The sequence below is a fragment of the Malus sylvestris genome, chromosome 11 (genome assembly GCF_916048215.2).
Source record: "Malus sylvestris chromosome 11, drMalSylv7.2, whole genome shotgun sequence".
Taxonomy (NCBI): Eukaryota; Viridiplantae; Streptophyta; class Magnoliopsida; order Rosales; family Rosaceae; genus Malus; species Malus sylvestris.
This window is the reverse complement of record NC_062270.1, coordinates 13966880-13987349: the sequence shown is the minus strand read 5'-3', so window position 1 is coordinate 13987349 and position 20470 is coordinate 13966880. Positions and strand designations below refer to the sequence as shown.

At 40.1% G+C, this 20470-nt stretch overlaps 1 pseudogene; it reads right to left on the bottom strand.

Annotated features, from left to right (window-relative positions):
• Positions 1-656: 656 nt before the first annotated feature.
• LOC126590250 (protein argonaute 11-like) lies at positions 657-19010 on the bottom strand (annotated as a pseudogene).
• Positions 19011-20470: the final 1460 nt, after the last annotated feature.

Genomic DNA, 20470 nt, shown 5'->3' with positions numbered 1-20470 from the left:
TCAAGATGTTAACTGTGAAGTTGAAACTGGATTTTTATTCTCACATTAGCTTTAACATGTGATCTTCAGTTCTTTGACAATGCTTATCAATTGTGCTCATCAGTTTGCGAGTATTACCCGAAAGCAAGGAGCCTTTTCGGGTAGCAAAGCTAGCTCTTCGTATCGTTGGCATCGGGCAGGTAAACCCGGGTGCACAACTGTTACTCTAGCAGGCTTACAGTTGTGCACGTTTAGGTGAGTCCAAGCTTGGGATTGGGTTTCCTCCTTTTTCCCCGTAGGAGGAGAAACAATCTTGACATTGAACTCACCGAGATGTTTAAAAGTAAGTAATTTCGTAATCCTCCTCTTTCGCGCTAGGACGAGGAAAAACAATTCCAAGCTTGGACTCACCAAACATGAAAGTACGTCCATAATCCTCCTTTTTCCACTACCCAGACGTAGCCTTAATGCAAAAATACAATACTTAACAAAATGCACAATACACAGGACACACAACTTGCGAGAAGAACCATCACCGATGAGATTCAGATGTCATTTTTTCAGAGAAACAGAAGTGCAAGATTAAGGTCTTTGTGCAACTTAATTCGAAGTACCTCGACAAAGCACGCTTCTAAAAGAAAAGAACTTGGAAGAAGCACCAAGACTGCCTATATATTTCAGCAGTAGAACATGACATTCTTCACATTTTGTTTGATCTTGGGCAGGGCTCTGAACCGCACACCACCAGCAACCCCGGCTTTAGGACCTGTACTAGGACCTCCATCAGAATAATCTCCCTCAATGTAGTGTTGTGCGCGATAAGCAAGGAGATGAGCATAGTAAGCAGGAGGAACTGCACGAGAAAACGAAAAAAACGTAAACAACAGTAGGGCGCAATCAGCAAACGCATAATTTTCAAAAAACAGAAGTAAAAAATCTCAGGCAAGTTCGTACCTATTGAAACAGAGCGAGTGCACCTTGCATACCTGAAACAACATATGTTATATTCAAACTGCACCGTACAAGTGCAAAACCAAAACAAAGAATTGAAATCAGCAGAAACTTACGTGTAACATAAGTTGTTTGTTAATACTTGCAAGGCATCGGCAGTGAACCTGTTCTCATCGAAAAAGACATGGTAATGCGCTGGCCGGCTAGTTCCCTACATGAACAATAACAAGACAGTTCGAATTATGAACAGAAAAATTCAAATTTCGCAGCGGATAATACCCAGATAAAATACCACGAAAACACAACTGGGATGTATTTGTTAAGTGTACGTACAGACAGTACCTGAATTCCAGCATGACTGTTGAGATAAAATCAAACTCCGTCGGGTGACAAATCGTAGTATCAACGACAGTGCCTAGAGAAGGTTAAAAAAGTTGATGCACAACCGAAAAACATCAAATTTATTAATATCAGATTCTCAATGCATCCAAATTTGCAAACCTGGTAGAATATTGCCACTCTTATCTGCCTTCCGATCAGTAGGGAACAGCCGAGTATGATGTCTTTTCTGCACCACTACGAAAGTAACTGGTGGCATGCATCCCTTCTCCAGCGAGGCACAAGCCTGAAGGGAGTGACGAACGTTTAGGTAAAATTAGCTAATCTCGAAAATGAGTTCCTGAATTCTAATAGTCAACATACACGTCGTATTGCATCCACTTCATGCAGCAGAACTTGACTAAATTGGCCTTCACTAACTCCATCTCTGTCAAGCAAACATCAAAACAAATACAATAGCAGATAATTTTACAGGTAGGCGATAAATCTCTCTGGTTTTGTGCAATATTGCTTGACCGCAATGGAAATTTTTTTACCGGTAGAAGATAATTCTCGCTGGTTTTTTTTTTTTTTTTTTTTTGACGATTTGCTTTATAAAATGCAATCAAATGGTCCCTAACATAATGAAAAAAGGAATGATAAGAAAACGTAAGAACGATCATAAAAGAAATGATAACGAAAATGTACTAGTGCAGAAACAATACCCTTACCTGATCATTCCTCCATGAACAACAGTATTCTTATTGTCCTGCCTTGAAGTATAAAGATTCTGGATTATTTCTTCACGGTGAGCTCGTTCACAAACAATTCCTCGGTACTTTGTGTTCGGGCAGGAATTTCGCTGGGAATGGTCCCTGGCTCGAGCACACAGCTCCCTGAGGAGTTGGCACTTTAGTTGTTTGTCGGGCTCCTGCTTGTCGGGATGCTGCAAGAGGAGGACACTGTTAGTTCCGAAATGTGCCTTTGTGGGGCCTTAGGTGTAGGCCTTGAGGCTCACAATCAAAACTAACTGAGTGCGAAGGCATGCCACTACCATCTCTGTATGACAGATGTAGAACAAATGTATTTAAGCCGATTACTTGCGTCCCAAGTTATTCTGACTTCTTGTTATCAAAGGATTGTCGTGGATGGGTTAAGTCCACATTAAGTTCTTTTCTATTCCTTGAGACCAAGGACTTTTAGTTCGTTATCTTGTATGCTTAAAGGGTGAAGGTCCAGATCTGATTAAGTCACCAGTTTGGTTCCCATTTAGCCTTTTTAATGATGGTAACCACTAAGTAAGCCAGATCTGAGTACTGATGGGACTTGGGATCGTCAAAAGACTAGAAACGACTTGAACATATACTGGGAAATACATTATAACACCAGATCTATTGATTTAAAGACAAAACAAAGAGAATCAGGCAAGATTTCACCTTGTCGGGCAAGGTCTAAACGTCTTGCAGTCTCTTTCTCCTTGTGGTTACAGGGGATCGAGTACTAAAATGGGATGAAAGATGAACAAGTTTACATGAGAGAATCGATACTACAGTATTTGGGAAAGGTAGCAGAGCTTTTACACTAGACAAAAGATGTCTTTCTAATGGGAATCTATGGCTAAAAGGGTGCAGAGTCTGGACAAAGTACAACTTTCTGGGTATTTGCTTGACTGAGAGGCAAGTTGTATATTTGTTTGTTTGATTGGTTGAGTGTCCTTGTCTCTGGGTCCTCTTCCTCCTTTTATAGCCTAATTAGCCCGACCGCCTGTAGCTTTGTTCTTGCCTGAAAGCAATTGAAGGGTTGTGACTAATTAGTATTTTACTTGTATTGACACTGAAAAGTATTTTTGGGTTGAGAGTAGGTTGATTTCCATCAGTTGTCACTTCTCTTGTAAGCACCTAGCCTTTGCATTAATGGGGAAGCGCCAATTGGTCTTGAGATGGACGGTCTAGGCTTGGTGCTGGCCTTTGAGCAAGCCTCCTTTCTTTAGTCTTTTTGGGTCCTCCTTCCTTTCAGCCCAAAGTTCAAATGTTGACCCAAAAACTTTGTAACCTCTGGCCAATCCATTGAAGCTACCACCTGTTGGGAAAAAAAATTAACAGCATGAAAGATTACAAGTTTTACCTTCCTAATAAAATCAAAACAGAAGACATAACTTACAGCTGCAATTGACAGGCTGCTGTCCTCCCCAGGTGGAGGATGAGTAACATCCGCACCAAAGATGATTGTGGCATCGCCAGTAAAAAAGGGATTCCTCTCTTGAACGGCATCATTCAGAATAGTATTCCTTCCGCCAACCTACAACAGTTTTAAATGTCGTGTCAAAAATTAAATTGTTGCTGGTTTTCTTCCCACCATATGTTCCACTGACGTCAGGCAAAATGACGATCAACAACTGAAGATGCCTTCCCTTCTGTCCAATTTCTTCAAGTCGCTTGATAGACGTCCTATGAATATCTCTTGGCACCCTCTCCATTTGTCCGTGATGAGCTGATTGGAACGGTACTAAAGGTTCCACATTGAAATGCTAAGAAGATAAACAATACGGTAAGAAATCCATTAAACGTTTCAAGACAGATATTGGAACAAGTTAAAATTAGAGCTGTATGTACCACTCCCTTGCTGATGCACGTATTGACCAAATCTTCACAGAATCGGTAGTTAAAATTCTGGTCCAACCGGGAGAAATTGACAAAACCCCAGAAATCTACTCTACCACCGTTAACCAATTTCTACCAAAACAATCAGTAATCGGACTCCTAATATAGATGATTGTTGCATTGTGATGTTACCTTAAATATCAAAAAATCAGTAAAAGACTGTATTTTCAAATAATTACAAATCCACAATTAAAGATTTCAAATGAAGTTCCTGTCTGTAAAGCCACTAATTATCCTCAAAACACATTGAAGATTTCACACGTGCAATGGTGTCCAACGTACAGATACCACATTCATCTTAAAAAATCTAGAAACCACTTCCTCACCTTGTTCGTCATGTTCCATTGCCCCATCGATGGATTTGCAAACTTTTCACGACCACTGTCATGGTATTTTAGCTGTTGCCATCAATTCAAACATCAGTAACAAAAAAAAGATCAACAAAACACTTGCGCTGCTAAAATAAAAATAGAAACAACTAATCATCGATGGAGGCGGTAAAACTCGAGCATTAACCAAAGTCATTTTTTTTCTCATTCGCATTCCAAATTCCCCCCTTGACAAGTCCATCACCATCATAATTATTGTGTGCAACCATCTTCATAAATGCAGAAACATGACCACAAGAAACAAGTTTAAAAACCATCTAGATTTAGTAAAAAATACCATCCATTGTAGAGACGACATAGGAGTAGACCTGATGTATACTCTCTCTCTATCACCGGGACGTTGACATGTAGCTCGTAGTAAGGCTGTTACTTGTCTTTCATTAAGCTTCCTGGAGTATCTCTGGCCAGAAACAATTGTACAAAGCTGCCAGAAAGGTAAATAGGTAAATTAATTCATAAAGGCTAGTACCGTACCCAGAAAAAATATCAAACTGGAAAACAAGCCGCTTAAAGAGTCGAGGAAGGTACCTCCATGGGCAAATAAACAGGTTTGGAAGCACTTCCAGATTGAATGGCAGGCATCGCCACATTCTTTAGCACAACATTGTACCTTTCACGATAATATTGAACTAGTGTCTTACTACTTCCGTCTTCTAGAGCAAACCTAATATTCAGAGTTCGTATAATAAGTACTGATTCAAACTGAAAATAGGTCTGAGCATAAAGATCACAAGACTCACATAGCTCGCCTTTTGGCCCAAGCGTTGTGGAGAAAAAAGGCCTCCCAACAACGGTTTAACTGTAGTAGAAAATACAACATTCAACATATAATTAGTAACGAAACAAGAAACAGAAGAACAGAGTCGGTCCTGAGATTTCAGGGCCATGTACGAAAGTGAATTGGAGGCCTTAAAAAGTGCTAAGAATTTAATTTTTTTTAATATTTTTTTGTTCAAAATAATAATTTTAGTTTTCAATTGAGCTTCTATAAATTCTAATAGCACAAACAAATTTAACAAATCAACAAGTGGAAATGTGGCGTATTGTTTTTCCTTAACTATTTAGAGGGTTAGGGTTCGAATTTGTATGTTATTATGTGGAATTTTTATATTATTTTGTGGAAGCTTATGCATTTAATAAAAATATAAACTGAAAAAATGATAGAGATGAGTTTCAAACTCATCCCCTAAGCTGATGTAAAGAAGCAATAATTCCACTTGCACTAAGACTCAAGTTTGTAATATTTTACACATACTACTATATATATAAATGCATGCAAAATTGAAAAATCGGGGACCCTGTGCGGTAGCACCACTTGCACCCCTCAGTGCCGGCCCTACAGAAGAATGAAAGAAACCATGTCATAAGCTGGTTCTAACAAAGAGATGCGTTACTTTTCAGATGGTGAGGCTCTAAGAGCAACATCAAGTGCTTGTATAGCCTCTTGAGGCAACTCGTGTTTCTTCCTGCGCAAGAATTGTTGTAGTTGATAAAGGTCGGGTTTGTTCCCCAGTTTGAGAGTCACCTTAAATTCCCTATCCAACCTGTAAGTCATTCAAACACACCAAAGGGCAAAAACAATTGATATTCAGAAAACTGCAATAACTATAAAAACATATATAGATGAAAACAAGACACACAAGCACTGAACTCTAATACGAAAATAGTTATACCTTTTCGAGCGAGAAGAAGAAGATGACCCGTCGCAGTAATCTTTCTCAGGTAGCTTGATTAGAAATTCTTTGGATTCAAAAGGCAATGGACCTGCTGTGTAAATGCTTTTCATACCATCATACGCTGGGGTTCTTTGACCTAAGTGTGACTCTTTGTACAAAACAACGAGCTGCTTAATCACATCCCTTTTCACCCTTTTCACTGGAACATCAGGGGTAATTAACACCTATATGCGTAGCCACCAAATGAAACAGTCACTATATGCACCCCCCACCCCCACATCCATAAGACACGAAAGACATAATATTATCATTAAAAAACCAAGATTATCAACTGGCAAAGAGACTCAAGAGTTGTCGGCAGATAAAAGAACCAAAAGAATTTATAAAATGAATAATTCCTTACTATTGGGACTAGACTTGTAACGAGATGGATTCGATTCATACCTTAGTTGGAGGATCCAAAACTTCAAGATTGCCATAATAGAAAGTAGGCAAAAGATTGCATGATGGTAAGAGTTTGATTACTGGGTGTGGGTGACACGCCCCGATCCCGATATTTCCCCAAATACCAGGATAGGCACATGCTAGTCGACACTTGAGGGTGACGAAAGCCATTTATTGAGTGCAAAGGCTGAAAATAAGGAATAATTAAGACTTATAAATATAAAAGAATAAAGAATATGCATTTAAGGAACGTGTTCAGAGCATACAACTAACATTAATACTAAAAGAAATAATATAAAATTGAATGAACAAAGGAGCATGTCCTACACCAAGAGGACTTGAAGATGCCGCTGCGGAAGTGCCTTGATGCCAGGATTGTATGCCTCGATTCTAAGTCCTGAATGGGGGCGCAAAACAAAGGTGAGTGGACCAAGTTCATATATACAGTAATAATAAAACAATTATCAAGATACTAACCCTCACAGTTTATATACAAAAAACTACTAGCATAATAAGTGATAGGTTTACTGAAAACCCTAGCATGCCAAAAACATCTCTAAAGACATCGCGGAAATCAAAACATCAAACGTCTCACAGATTGTCTCGTAAGCGCGGTGTACTACTAGTAAAATCACTGAATAAATATAACTCCCGGCCCTATGCCAGCACCGTGGTCTCTGCGCCTGTAGTTAGAGATTACCAACTCCCGATCCAATGCATGCTCCGTGTCCCTCAGACCAGTAGCTAGGGATTATTTCTCCCGGCCTATCTGCCAACACCAAATCCTCGCCCCAGGCGGCATAGTGTCCACTAGGTACTCACAGATAGTTACGCCTTTCATAAATAACCACTTCATAGTATAAGACAATCCATCGTCTATACTATAAAGAGGAGTTTTGAAAACATATTCTAGCATCCTATCGTCATCCATCAGATAGTCTACCAGTTCATGGTTTTTATAGAAAATACGATATATTAAAATATAGCTCAATATAGGCCAACAATTAATTCCTCACCAAAAACGAGACGATAAACAACATTTACCATAAACATGCTTAACATAAAATTAGTTCATAAACTCGTAAGGCATGCTATTCATTTATGCAATTAAACTATGAAATCACGTAATTTTAGAAGGGGTCCACTCACAGATACTTCGTAGCAGCAGAGTTGTGTGGAAAAGGATTAAGGAAATCCCCACTAGCAACTTCACCTAAGCACAAAAATGTACAATTTATCAAATTACCCAACTATAGAATTTCAAGAAATGGAAATGGGTCTTGGGTTTGGATCCGGATTAGGGTTTGGGTTTAGGTTTAGGTTAAATAGGGTTATGACCTATTGGGTTTTGGGTTTGGATAGTTTAGGAACAAAGAGGGTGGTTTGGGCTTGAGCCCAAACCCACACAACACACATACACACACGCCAGCACACACATATATATGTACAGCACACATGCACACATGCACAGCACACACGGTACACGCCATACACACACATATACACTCACATCATATACACATACACACGCACTAAATACACACACACACATTATACACGCACACACTCATACACAACAACACACACTTACAGGGTGCACAGTATACACATCACACACACACGGCACAACACACACACACATACACACACTCACACAGACACACACACACACCACACACGAACTCACCAGAGTTCAACAGCAGGCGTTACCAGAACAAATATGGGGAGCCGAAAGTTATACTTAAGTTAGCACCTCGAAATTTAGGTAAATTCAAACATGAAGAGCATGAAATGTTTTCCTAAGGTTTAATGAGGACCCATTTGAGCTCAAGGAACCTCAAAATTACCGAGTTCCTCACCGGAGCTCCACATCGGAAACTGGGGTGAAGAACAAAAGGACTACAGGAGTTAGAATCTCGAATTCGAGTCCAAAAGTTATGAATTAAACCTAGGAAAATACCTGGGGTCGAATAGGAATGATTCTCGTGTAAAATCAACGACTGAAACGTTGTTTTTTAGTCGGGCTTCGCTGGCAAACATAGAGCTCCCCGATCAACCCCCCCATCCAGTTATCAGATTGAACATGCAAAGCCACTGCTGAGATCCTCAGGCAACCCAATATTTATTTCTGGTGATTTTATGTTGAACCAAGCCGTAAAAGATGGTGGTTGTGAGTGGTGATGCTCGAGAAATAAGAGAGAGTGAGGGTCAGCTACAAAGAGCTTCAACGGGAGAGATAAGAGGGAGAGAGAGAAAGTTACGGGAGAGGTGAGGGAGAAGAGAGAGGGAATTGTGTGTGTGTGTGTGTTAAAAATACAAAAAAAGGGAAAAACCAGGACACAAAAACAAGGTGGGCCCCTTGGGCACACCTATTAAGGCCTTAAAAAACAAATTTTTAAATAAAAACTCAAAATTACCTTTATAATTGGGGGTGGGGTTTTACAATCTACCCCCTTAAAGAAATTTCGTCCCCGAAATTTGAAATAACTGACTACACTGAAAAACTCAAAAATAGGAAGAAGAATTTATGTATAAAGAGAAATTAAGTCAGAGTGGGTGCATCAAAGAGAATACGCCACACCGTCGCGAGCGGTTTGCCAAATCCTCTATCATGCCTCCAAGCTCTTACTTTCTTTCCCCATCAGTGGAAAAGTAGAAACATACTTTAATGAAATATAAAGTCGAAAACACAAAATAGCTTAAGGCCAAAAGTAAGGATGTAAAATACGATAACATCAAAATAGATAGGTAAACATATAGGTAAAAAACTCGTGCTAAACTTAAAACTGAAAACGGAAATACTTCCCCCAAAACATTTGTAACGTCAAAATAAATAACTAGTAACGGAAGTTAAAATATTTATACTGAAAATCCAAAATTGGAAATGAAAGTGGGTCTTGCCCAAGAATTCGAAACGTCACGTACTCCGAGAATAGATACGTTTTTAGGTCGAGCCACAACAATAATAAATCCGTAACCACTGCTGAAGAAAGGTCTTCCTGCCCACTTGCTTAGCGAACCCAACGAATAAGCTATTGATATCACAGTCTGCAGCCCACGATATCAACAACACATTGTTGTCTCGATAAGCAAGCACTAATTTCCTGAGGGTGCACAATTTCACATGTTGTAAATTTAATCATCCAAATACCAGTTCACAATACTCCTCTGCCAACCAGTGTTGCCTGTAGAAAACTTTCGTACTATGTCACAAAAGTGTCGTACCCAACCAAACAAAATAAAAACTATCGTCGTAACAATTGCATCCAGCACCAAGCATCCTATTCTCCTCCGTTCTTCCAAATGTGACCAACTACTCCAGAGTTTCACAAATAAAGAACCCATTTGAAAAATGTACCTTGAGATTCAAGAAAAGTGGCTACTATGTTAATAGTATACCCAAAAGCTTGAACCAAGCAAGCAGAAAATGATAAGTCATCTTCCTTGACAAGAAGTACTTCTTGGGAGCTATTGTAGTACTCAAACCACTTCTCCATTTTTGCTTAGTTGCAGATTTCTAGTCAAACAAGGTCAAAGTTGGTGGAAAGAAGAACGACTCGCAAATGATCAACCTAAAAACAAAAGATAGCACACACATTTTGAGAGAGGTGTAAAGATTATCCAATTCTCACCTCAACCGTGTTGTAGTGCCATCCCAGAGTGCACCAAACAGATTTGCTAGAAGTGTTTCGACATCCGCCTACTCACAACAATAAGGTTCGGAAGTGAAGCAGTGAAAAGATGCTTTAAGACAAACACATAACATTGGAAAAGAACCAATGTGATGCCTATGAATTATAGTAAGATGGTGATACAATCTGCTGACCTTCTGTACTAAAACCTTCATCCAACTCTTACTAAAAGACCGCTTAAACCTCATGCCCACGTGCTCTCGAACAGAAGGATCCTGGTGAGAGGTAATGGAAAGCTGCGTTGTGGCAAACACATTACATCATCGAAAAGGTCTACCAGAGTACGATATGATGGTGATGAATTGCAACAAGATAATGAGTGGTGACCTTTCAATTCAACGTGAAGATAGTGATGCAATCAGCTGATCACTTACACTACAATCTTCACCAATCTCTTACCAAAAGACGGCTTAACTTCACACCTACATGGAACTATTTCTGGTAAGTTTGTGAAAAGGTTATGCTCCTAACATTCCTGTCCAAATTGATAAGAATTGGGCACACACTTTCACTAAATCGATCGATCGTGAATTCCTCACTAATTGAACGAAAAACCATGTCGAGAAGGTTGAAAGAACACTCAAGAATTTAAAGGTCAAAACAAGTCCATTAGAATCTAGAGTACAAGATGTTGGGATTTGAACTAGAAACCATGTTGAGAACAAATGTTTTTTTTTTTGTCATCCTCGGTGTATTGTTCCAGCATGATCCAGTTTACAATGAGAAACAAACGAGCGAATGAAGGTGAAGATGCAGAAATAGGAGTCACTGTCTATGATTATTTGGTTAATCATCACAGTAAAATCAACTAGTTTCTTAGCCAAAAGAAAATAGGTCTAATCTCAAGAATAGTTAAGAACTGTTAATAAGATTTGACGAGGCCAAAGACAATTCAAAATTCACAATACTTTGTGAAAGCTGTTTCAAAGTTCAAAATTTAAACATAGAACCTCTAAATCAACAGAATGACGAAGAAGAAAGATACAAAGTAGCCTGCAAATGTATGCAGTGGCACTATTGGTTACCTTAAAGTGATGCCCTTGAGGAAACCAAAGTTCAATGAGTCCAGAGAAATTCAAAGTAAAGCTCGATCTTCATACAATGATGAATATGGTACAGCCTCTAGCCATTACACTGAAAATTGCGAGGCTGAACAGGTAGTGGACAAGAGCACTAGTTAGTTGGGCTAAAAGTAAGAGGATAAATTCAACTTTACCAAAAAGTGCATGGACAAAGAGTTAGGGTTTACCACCGAGTATTAGACCCCCAGGTGAAATTCAAGAAGTTTATTTATCCAAACAAGTATGGATCTTCATCATCTAAGTCTAGTTACAACAACAAAAGGAATCGCAACTCCCATTGGAAAATTGATGAGAATATCGTCTGCTACCAAGGAGTTTCCCAAGAAAAGCAATTATTGTAAACGAAGTCAATACTTGAAGAATTTGATGTGAAGCTGACAGCCAAATGTTAATGAACTTGACTTCGTCATTGGAATAAGCAAAAAGGTTATCAATAGAACAATCACCGAAGATTCATTCTAAAGATTCACACAAATATCCTCAGTGGAAACGAGTCCGAGAACATTGATTTGCTCCCACCAACTACCACCTACTAATTGTTGTCACCACTAGCACTTACTCGCTTCTTTAACACGCACTTTGAATGTTTCGAGCAATTTCCAAGACATATGACTCTGCCCGCCATTCCTAAGGAACACATGTCGTAGAGTGATCATCGCTTCAAATCTTCCAAATTCAAACCACTTAGGTTTTTCCGTTTCCCAACGCTCTTATGCAGATCCACTCCGCCCGTAATTCCTAGGGAATGCATGTTGCGAAGTATCGATCTAATGTTGAAAGTCATCCAACAATCCAATTCATCACTACTGAGGGACAATCCCGACATGAATTATTGTATTTCAGCCAGAATGTGACAATTCAAATAGAGAAAGGTTAGCACAACTGTGCCGAATGGAACCAAATATAGAAGTCCTGACATCTAAATGATGTCAAAACCGACACTTTACGAGAATAGAAGAGAATCCTAAGTATGCTCTGAACAACCCACGCTCTGATACCAATCTGACACGCCCCGATCCTGATATTTCCTGAATACCAGGATAGGCACGTGTTGGCCGACACCCGAGGGTGACGAAAACCATTTATTGAGTGCAAAAGTTGAAAATAAGGAATAATTAAGACTTATAAATATAAAAGAATAAAGAATATGCATTTAATGAACGTGTTCAGAGCATACAACTAACCAGAATACTAAAAGAAATAATATAAAATTTGTTTATACCATATTTAGGGCCTCCGTATTTAGATCTCGTACAAATATTCAGGGGACTTAAATGTAATTATGTAATAAGGGAAAGGGCAAATATGTAATAAGTAAGGAGCCCTTATTCTATAAAAGGACTCTTCACCCTCACAATTAGGGGAGGCCAATTCCTAGGCCCTCTCACCCTCAGAAGCTCTCTCTCACAATCCTCTCAGAAATACAATAATCAGTGTGGACGTACCCCAAACATTGGGGTGAACCACGATACATCTTGTGTCATTTACATTTTTTGCAGATTCACGGTCGGATTTACTTTGTGCCAATACCTCCGGTTTTATGCATCAACATTTGGCGCCGTCTGTGGAAAACGATACGAAAAGTTGTGTCGGTTCTCTTTCATTTTTTCACCCCCGCCGTAAATCTACAAAAAAACCCAGGAAACCAAAATACCCGAAATATCCACAAACTCAAATGACATCCCAATTGACTCCAAAACGCAGAAACTGGCTTAGTCCACCTCCTCCATCTTGCTCTCCTCAGCACCGTCCTCCTCCAAAGCGAGCATGTCAGTATCATCACCGCCGGTCTCCTCCTCCTCAATACTCAGCCCCAATTTCAACATCCGGTGAATTCTCGCTGCGAAAGTGTTGGGGTCATCCAGGCTGAAGCTGGAGGTCAGCAGAGCAGTCTCGAACAGCAGCAGCATGAGGTCCTTCACAGACTTGTAATTCTTGTCAGCCTCCACCTTCTTCCTCAGCTCCTCCATGATTTCGTTAACCAGGTTGATCTCCATTGTCTTCTTGCTCGACATGTAGGAGCTCATGTTATTGTCCCGCAGCGCCTACACCTTCATGATCATCTCCATGTTGGCCGTCCACCCGTATTCTCCGATCACCAAGCAGCAGGGCGAGTCGACAATCCTGTCGGAAACCACCACCTTCTCGACCCTGTCTCCCAGAATGTTCTTCATTGTCTTGCAGAAGTTCTCAAATGACTTCTTTTTCTCCTCCTTTGCCTTCTTCTCTTCCTCTATCTCATCATCGAGTTTGAAACCCTGCTTGGTGGCGGACACCAGCTTCTTGCCGTCGTATTCCTTCAATTGCCCGACGGTGTATTCGTCACGAGGAGAAGATGGTTATGTTGACCTAAAGACTAATATTGATCAAAATGGTTATGCTGACCTAAAGAAGTAGATGTTGATTCTGCATAACCATGAAGAGAAGCACTTCATGTCGAGTGAGATTGTGCGTGACGTCATTCTCGGTGTATCCGACGGTCTCACTGTCCCTTTTGCCCTAGCCGCTGGCTTGTCCGGTGCCGATGTTAGCTCCTCTATCATTCTCATTGCCGGCATTGCTGAAGTGACGTCGGTGCAATATCTATGGGACTTGGCGGGTACCTTGCTGCTACGAGTGAAGCTGATCATTACAAGAAAGAACTAAAGAGGGAACAAGATGAAATCATCGTTATCCCTGATACAGTTCGTGGTTCTTCTGGTTTTACGCCATACTCTTCCAATCTTAATAAGTGGAGCAGGAACGTACTCATTAACGTTATTCACGGTGAGTTTTTCAAGTCAGAAAAGATGCTCTGCACATCGAATTCCGTCGAATGTGCTCTGCACATTGAATTTCTTCAAAGGTGCTCTGCACATTGTCTTCACTTTTAGCTGGAGTGATGGGCTAAACTTGGGTCTTGCATGTGGGTCCTGCAAGTGAAGGCGTGCTTTTCACCAGAAGATGGGCTAAACGTGGACTATGAGAATATTTTAGAAATAGGGAAGAAATGAGTGTAAAAGCAAAGCAGAAAGTGAAAAGAAAAAGAAAAAGGAAAGGAGAAAAGAAGAAAAGCAAAAGATCTTCCTATTATTATGATTCCTTTTGTCTGCCAGGTGAAGAGAAAAAGAGAGTGCGGTGGAAAAAAGGGAATTATGGGCGTGACCCATTAAGCAGAGAGTCGGATTTATTTTTGTATGATGTAATTTATTTTTCCTATCTTTCGGAGACATCTATATAAACCCCATTAGAGAGTAATAATAAAAAATAAAAAAAATAAAAAATAAACGGCAAAACCCAAAATAAATGGGCTGGTATGTTGTGGAGGACGAAGGCCCATAAGCCCAAAATAACACCAATCAGGTGATCAAAAGTACGCCCAGTACTCCAAAATTATTTGGCAACCTGCCGCTATTACCACCAACCAGGTGATCAAAAGTACGCCCAATACTTCAAATTATACATGAGCATTACTCATGTCAATCATACATAAACATTCATGAGCATTACTCATATCAATCATACATAAACATTCATGAGCATCACTCATGTCAACATTCATGAGCATCACTCATGTCAACATCCATGAGCATCACTCATGTCAATCAACATAAACATTCATGAGCATCACTCATTTCAATCAGCTTCAAAAGCTTCATTTACAAAAGCTCTAGCTTCAAAAGCTTCATTTACAGAGCTCTAACTTCAAAAGCTTCATTTACAAAAGCTCTAGCTTCAAAAGCTTCATTTACAAAGCTCCAGCTTCAAAGTTTCACTTGCAAAGCTTCACCTACAAAGCTTCAATACAGGGTATACAAATACCACCTCCGAACAACTGCCACTTCGGCCCACACATGGATTCAATTTGAAGTCTCCAGCCAACAGACTCTATTGACCGAAGACTTGGGGGACTATACTATGTACCATATATTGGGCCTCATAAAAAATACTTGGGGGACTCTAACCCATCATTAATGTATTGAGGAGCGAGCCCTTATTTTATAAAAGGGACTCATTCACTTTCATTAGAGAGCACCCATTATTCATGTACTGAGGAGTGAGCCCTTATTTTATAAAAGGGACTCCCTCACCTTCAATAGAGGGCATCGCCTTCAGCTGAGCAACCGCTTCACCGCGAGCATCACTTCTAACCCATCATTTATGTATTGAGGAGCGAGCCCTTATTCTATAAAAGGGACTCCCTCACCATCATTAGAGAGCATCAACTCTAGCCCATCGTTCATGTATTGAGGAGCGAACCCTTATTCTATAAAAGGGACTCTCTCACCTTCAACATCACAAGTCGAGCCAACCAAGGCAACATAAGCCACGAGCCGAGCAGCCTCACAGCATGTGCAACTTCTAGTTGAGCATCATTTCAGATTGAGCACCGCTTCATATCGATCATCAGTTCAAGACAACATCTAGTTACTTCGGCCCACACATGGACTGAATTTCAAGTCTCCAGCCAAAAGACTATCTTGACAGAAAACTTGGGGGACTACTATTTATACCATACTGAGGGCATCCGTATTTAGATCTCGTACAAATATTCGGGGGTCTTAAATGTAATTATGTAAAAAAGGAAGGGGCAAATATGTAATAAGTAAGGAGCCCTTATTCTATAAAAGGACTCATCACCCTCACAATTAGGGGAGGCCAATTCCTAGGCCCTCTCACCCTCAGAAGCTCTCTCTCACAATCCTCTCAAAAATACAATAATCAGTGTGGATGTAGCCCAAACATTGGGGTGAACCACGATACATCTTGTGTCATTTACATTTTTTGCAGATTCACGGTTGAATTTACGTTGTGCCAAGACCTCCGGTTTTGTACATCAACAAAATTGAATGAACAAATGAGCAGGTCCTACATCAAGAGGACTCGAAGATGCCGCTACGTAAATGCCTTGACGCCGGGATTGTATGCCTCGATTATAAGTCCTGAATGGGGGTGCAAAACAAAGGTGAGTGGACCAAGTTCATATATACAGTAATAATAAAACAGATATCAAGATACTAACCCCCACAGTTTATATACAGAAAACTACTAGCATAATAAGTGATAGGTTTACTGAAAACCCTAGCATGCCAAAAACATCTCTAAAGACATATCGCAGAAATCAAAACATCAAACGTCTCACAGATCGTCTCGTAAGCGCGGTGTGCTGCTAGTAAGATCACTGAATAAATATAACTCTCAGCCCTATGCCAGCATCGTGGTCTCTGCACCCGTAGCCAGAGATTACCAACTCCCGACCCAATGCCTGTTCCGTGTCCCTCAACCCGTAACTAGGGATTATTTCTCCCAGCCTATCTGCCAACACCAAATCCTCGCCCCAGGCGGCATAGTGTCCACTAGGTACGCACAAATAGTTACACCTCTCATAAATAACCACTTCATAGTATAAAGTCATCCATCATCTATACTATAAAAAGGGTTTTGAAAATATGTTCTAGCATCCTATCGTCATCCATCAGATAGTCTACCAGTTCATGGTTTTTATAGAAAATACGATATATTAAAATATAGCTCAATATAGGCCAACAATTAATTCATCACCAAAAACAAGACGATAAACAACATTTACCATAAACATGCTTAACATAAAATCAGTTCATAAACTCGTAAGGCATGTTATTCATTTATGCAATTAAACTATGAAATCATGTAATTTTAGAAGGGTTCCACTCACAGATACTCCGTAGCAGCAGAGTTGTGCGGAAAAGGATTAAGGAAATCTCCACTAGCAACTTCACCTAAGCACAAAAATGTACAATTTATCAAACTACCCAACTATAGAATTTCAAGAAATGGAAAGGGGTCTTGGGTTTGGATCCGGATTAGGGTTTAGGTTTAGGTTAAATAGGGTTAGGACCTATTGGGTTTTGGGTTTGAATAGTTAAGGAACAAAATGGGTGGTTTGGGCTTGAGCCCAAACCCACACAACACACATACACACACGCCAGCACACACACATGTATGCACAACACACATGCACACATGCACAGCACACACAGTACACGCCATACACACACATATACACTCACATCATATACACATACACACGCACTAAATACACACACACACACACTGTACACATACACTGTACACGCACACACCCATACACAACAACACACACACTCACATGGGTGCACAGTATACACATCACACACACACGGCACAACACACACACACACACACACACACACACCGCACACGAACTCGCCGGAGTTCAACAACAGGCGTTACCGGAACAAATCTAGGAAAACACCGAAAGTTATACATAGGTTAGCACCTAGATATTTAGGTAAATTCAAACATGCAGAGCATGAAATGTTTTCCTGAGGTTTAATGAGGACCCATTCGAGCTCAAGGGACCTCAAAATTACCGAGTTCCTCGCCGAAGATCCACATCGGAAATTAGGGTGAAGAACAAAAGGACTACAGGAGTTAGAATCTCGGATTCGAGTCCAAAAGTTATGAATTAAACCTAGGAAAATACCTGAGGTCGAATAAGAATGATTCTCGTGTAAAATTAACGACTGAAACGTCATTTTTTAGTCGGACTTCGCCGGCAAACATGGAGCTCCCCGATCAGCCCCCCTCAACCAGTTATCAGATTGAACATGCAGAGCCACTGCTAAGATCCTCAGGCAATCCAATATTTATCTCTGGTGATTTTGTGTTGAACCAAGCCGTAAGAGATGGTGGTTGTGAGTGGTGATGCTTGAGAAATTAGAGAGAGTGAGGGTGAGTTACAAAGAGCTTCAACAGGAAAGATGAGAGGGAGAGAGAGAAAGTTACGGGAGAGGTGAGGGAGAGGAGAGAGGGAATTATGTGTGTGTGTGTGTTAGAAATTAGACACCTATTAAGGCCTTAAAAAAACAATTTTTAAAATAAAAACTCAAAATTACCTTTATAATTGGGGTGGGGTTTTACAGTGGGTGTATTGATAAAACTTAGTTTTATTGTTAATTTCTTCTTGTACTTTATTGTAATTATACAATAGGATAAAAAAGACACTTCACATGCAAAATTTAAATAAAATGTTAAAAATAGGTTATAAGGATTCAAATAAAATTTCTCCAAAATTTTTGTGAAACAACTCTCAGTAGAGAAAAAGCAAAAAGGAAATACGAAAGAAATTTATAAAATAAGAGAATGCGTGAACAGGTTGTTTGCTAATTGTTACTCGGTTTTTTGGCTCAGAAGAGAATGATATTCATGCCTTGAATATTTATTCATTCTTGATAAGTAAACGGAAAAATACTTACTGTAAGAGGACACTGAAGAGTCGGAATACAGAGAGGCTTAATTGCTTACATCGTAGTGATGGAGATCCCTGTCCGCAACCTCCACTAAGAAGTGGTTGGCCCTCACTTGGACCTACTCCCCTAGAGTTCTGAAACCTGGCCGGAAACCTAATGGCCTTGGACAACGCCGGTGTCAGAGGGGTTAATGTTAGCTTCTCCTCCATCTCACAGATCAGCGGTGCCTCTGCATCCGGAGGAGTAGGACTGAGCGAAGCCTGAGCCGGCACCGGTTCGCGAGGAGTATTTGTCCTAGGCTCCCGTGTTGGTGTTGGTGCAACCACTCCACTATAACCGCCCGTTCCTTCTGGCCTGCGCTGGCTGGGGCCCGTTTCGGATTGAAATGACGTCTGTGGTGCACCGGTGATTATGGTGGCGTCGTTAGTCCGCCATTGCCGGCTACTTTGAGACCTCGCCTCTCTCTGTGCTCCACGATCGCTGCCACCTCCACCACGATTAAACGACGGGGCGTAGGAGGCGTGCGAGGGGTCCGAATGGCGGCCTCGGCCTCGGCCGCGGCCACGTTTTGTTTAATTTTTGGTTTTCTTTAATTTTTTTTTTTTATATAAATATTAAAGGTATCCTGTAGGTGAGGTTTCAATAAAAAACAGTCAAATTTGAACATGTGAAATTACATTATTGCCCATCATTTTGTTTATGTGATAGAAAACTTAATAGTCTTTTTACCCTCTTTTGATTGACAAAGAGGGTTTCATTAATTAATAGCGATTTGATTTTTGTTGGAATTTGAGTTTTAAGAAGGGAATATGAGACGGTTGATTTTGCTGATCATAAATAGTTGGAGTTGGGGCAGCCAATAAGACAAGCGTGGATGTTATAAATTGCGATTTTTTTTTTTAACAAACGATATTATTGCTGACAATAATGGGATCTAAAATACGTGTTTGACGAGAATCGAATATAAGACTTCTCACTTATAAATAAAAAGAAATACATTAAACTATAATACTAAATGCCTATTAATTGGAAGTTGGAACACGATTAATCTCTCTCTCTCTCTTGCAAATCTGTGGGCAAATCCGTGGATGTTATAAAAATTATATACATTTAAGTTAGAGACTATATCTCCCGCTTGCTCGCCACAATGTCATGGCTACCTTCATTACAGCAATTTCAACAGATATATGCAAAATTGAAATGTAAAATACATGTACATGAGTGTTAATCCATGAGGGAGATATAGTTTGGAGATCCTATGTGCTTCTTCCATCTCCCTTGTAGAAGCTATTAGAGCAACTCCACTCCTTAGGACGATAATTGTCTGGGATATTAGCCAATTGGCAATATTTGGACAAAAATATGAACTGCCATACTTTCACCCAAACGAACCAATTGGCAAGCAGAGGAAGGTCAAATACGGAACAACAATAGGGTAAATCGCCAAAATGGTCCCTGAGATTTGCATAACTCATCACTTTGGTCCATGAGATTCCAAATCGACAAAAGTGGTCCCTAAGATTATCCACCATCCATCATTTGGTCATTCCGTTAAAAACTCCATTTAGTGTCCCGGAGCTCTTGGCCTGAAGTTTGGACAATTTTCAAAGCTTCGTAACTCAATCGTTTCTTAACCAAATTCGACCCATAATATATCAAAATGAAGATAGGAAAGTATATAATAAGATTATACCTATTTCGAAGTCCAATGGTTGCCGGAGATGGCCAGAAAATAGTCTCAAAGTTGACTGTCCGAGCGAAAACTGAAAAACTCGCTGGAAACTGGGTAAACTTTAAACATTCATAACTTCTTCAATACTCAACGAAATCAGTGATTCAAAAGCGAAAATCATACTTCTCAATGAGACAAAGAAAATGCTACCTTTTTCAACTGCTAGATCACCGTGTTTTGGCCGGAAAATGGCTTGAAAGTGGCTAACTCGAGACCAAAACAGCCACTTTCAAGCCGTTTTCCGGCCAAACCACGGCGAGTTAGCTGTCGAAAAAGGTACCATTCTCTTCGTCTCAT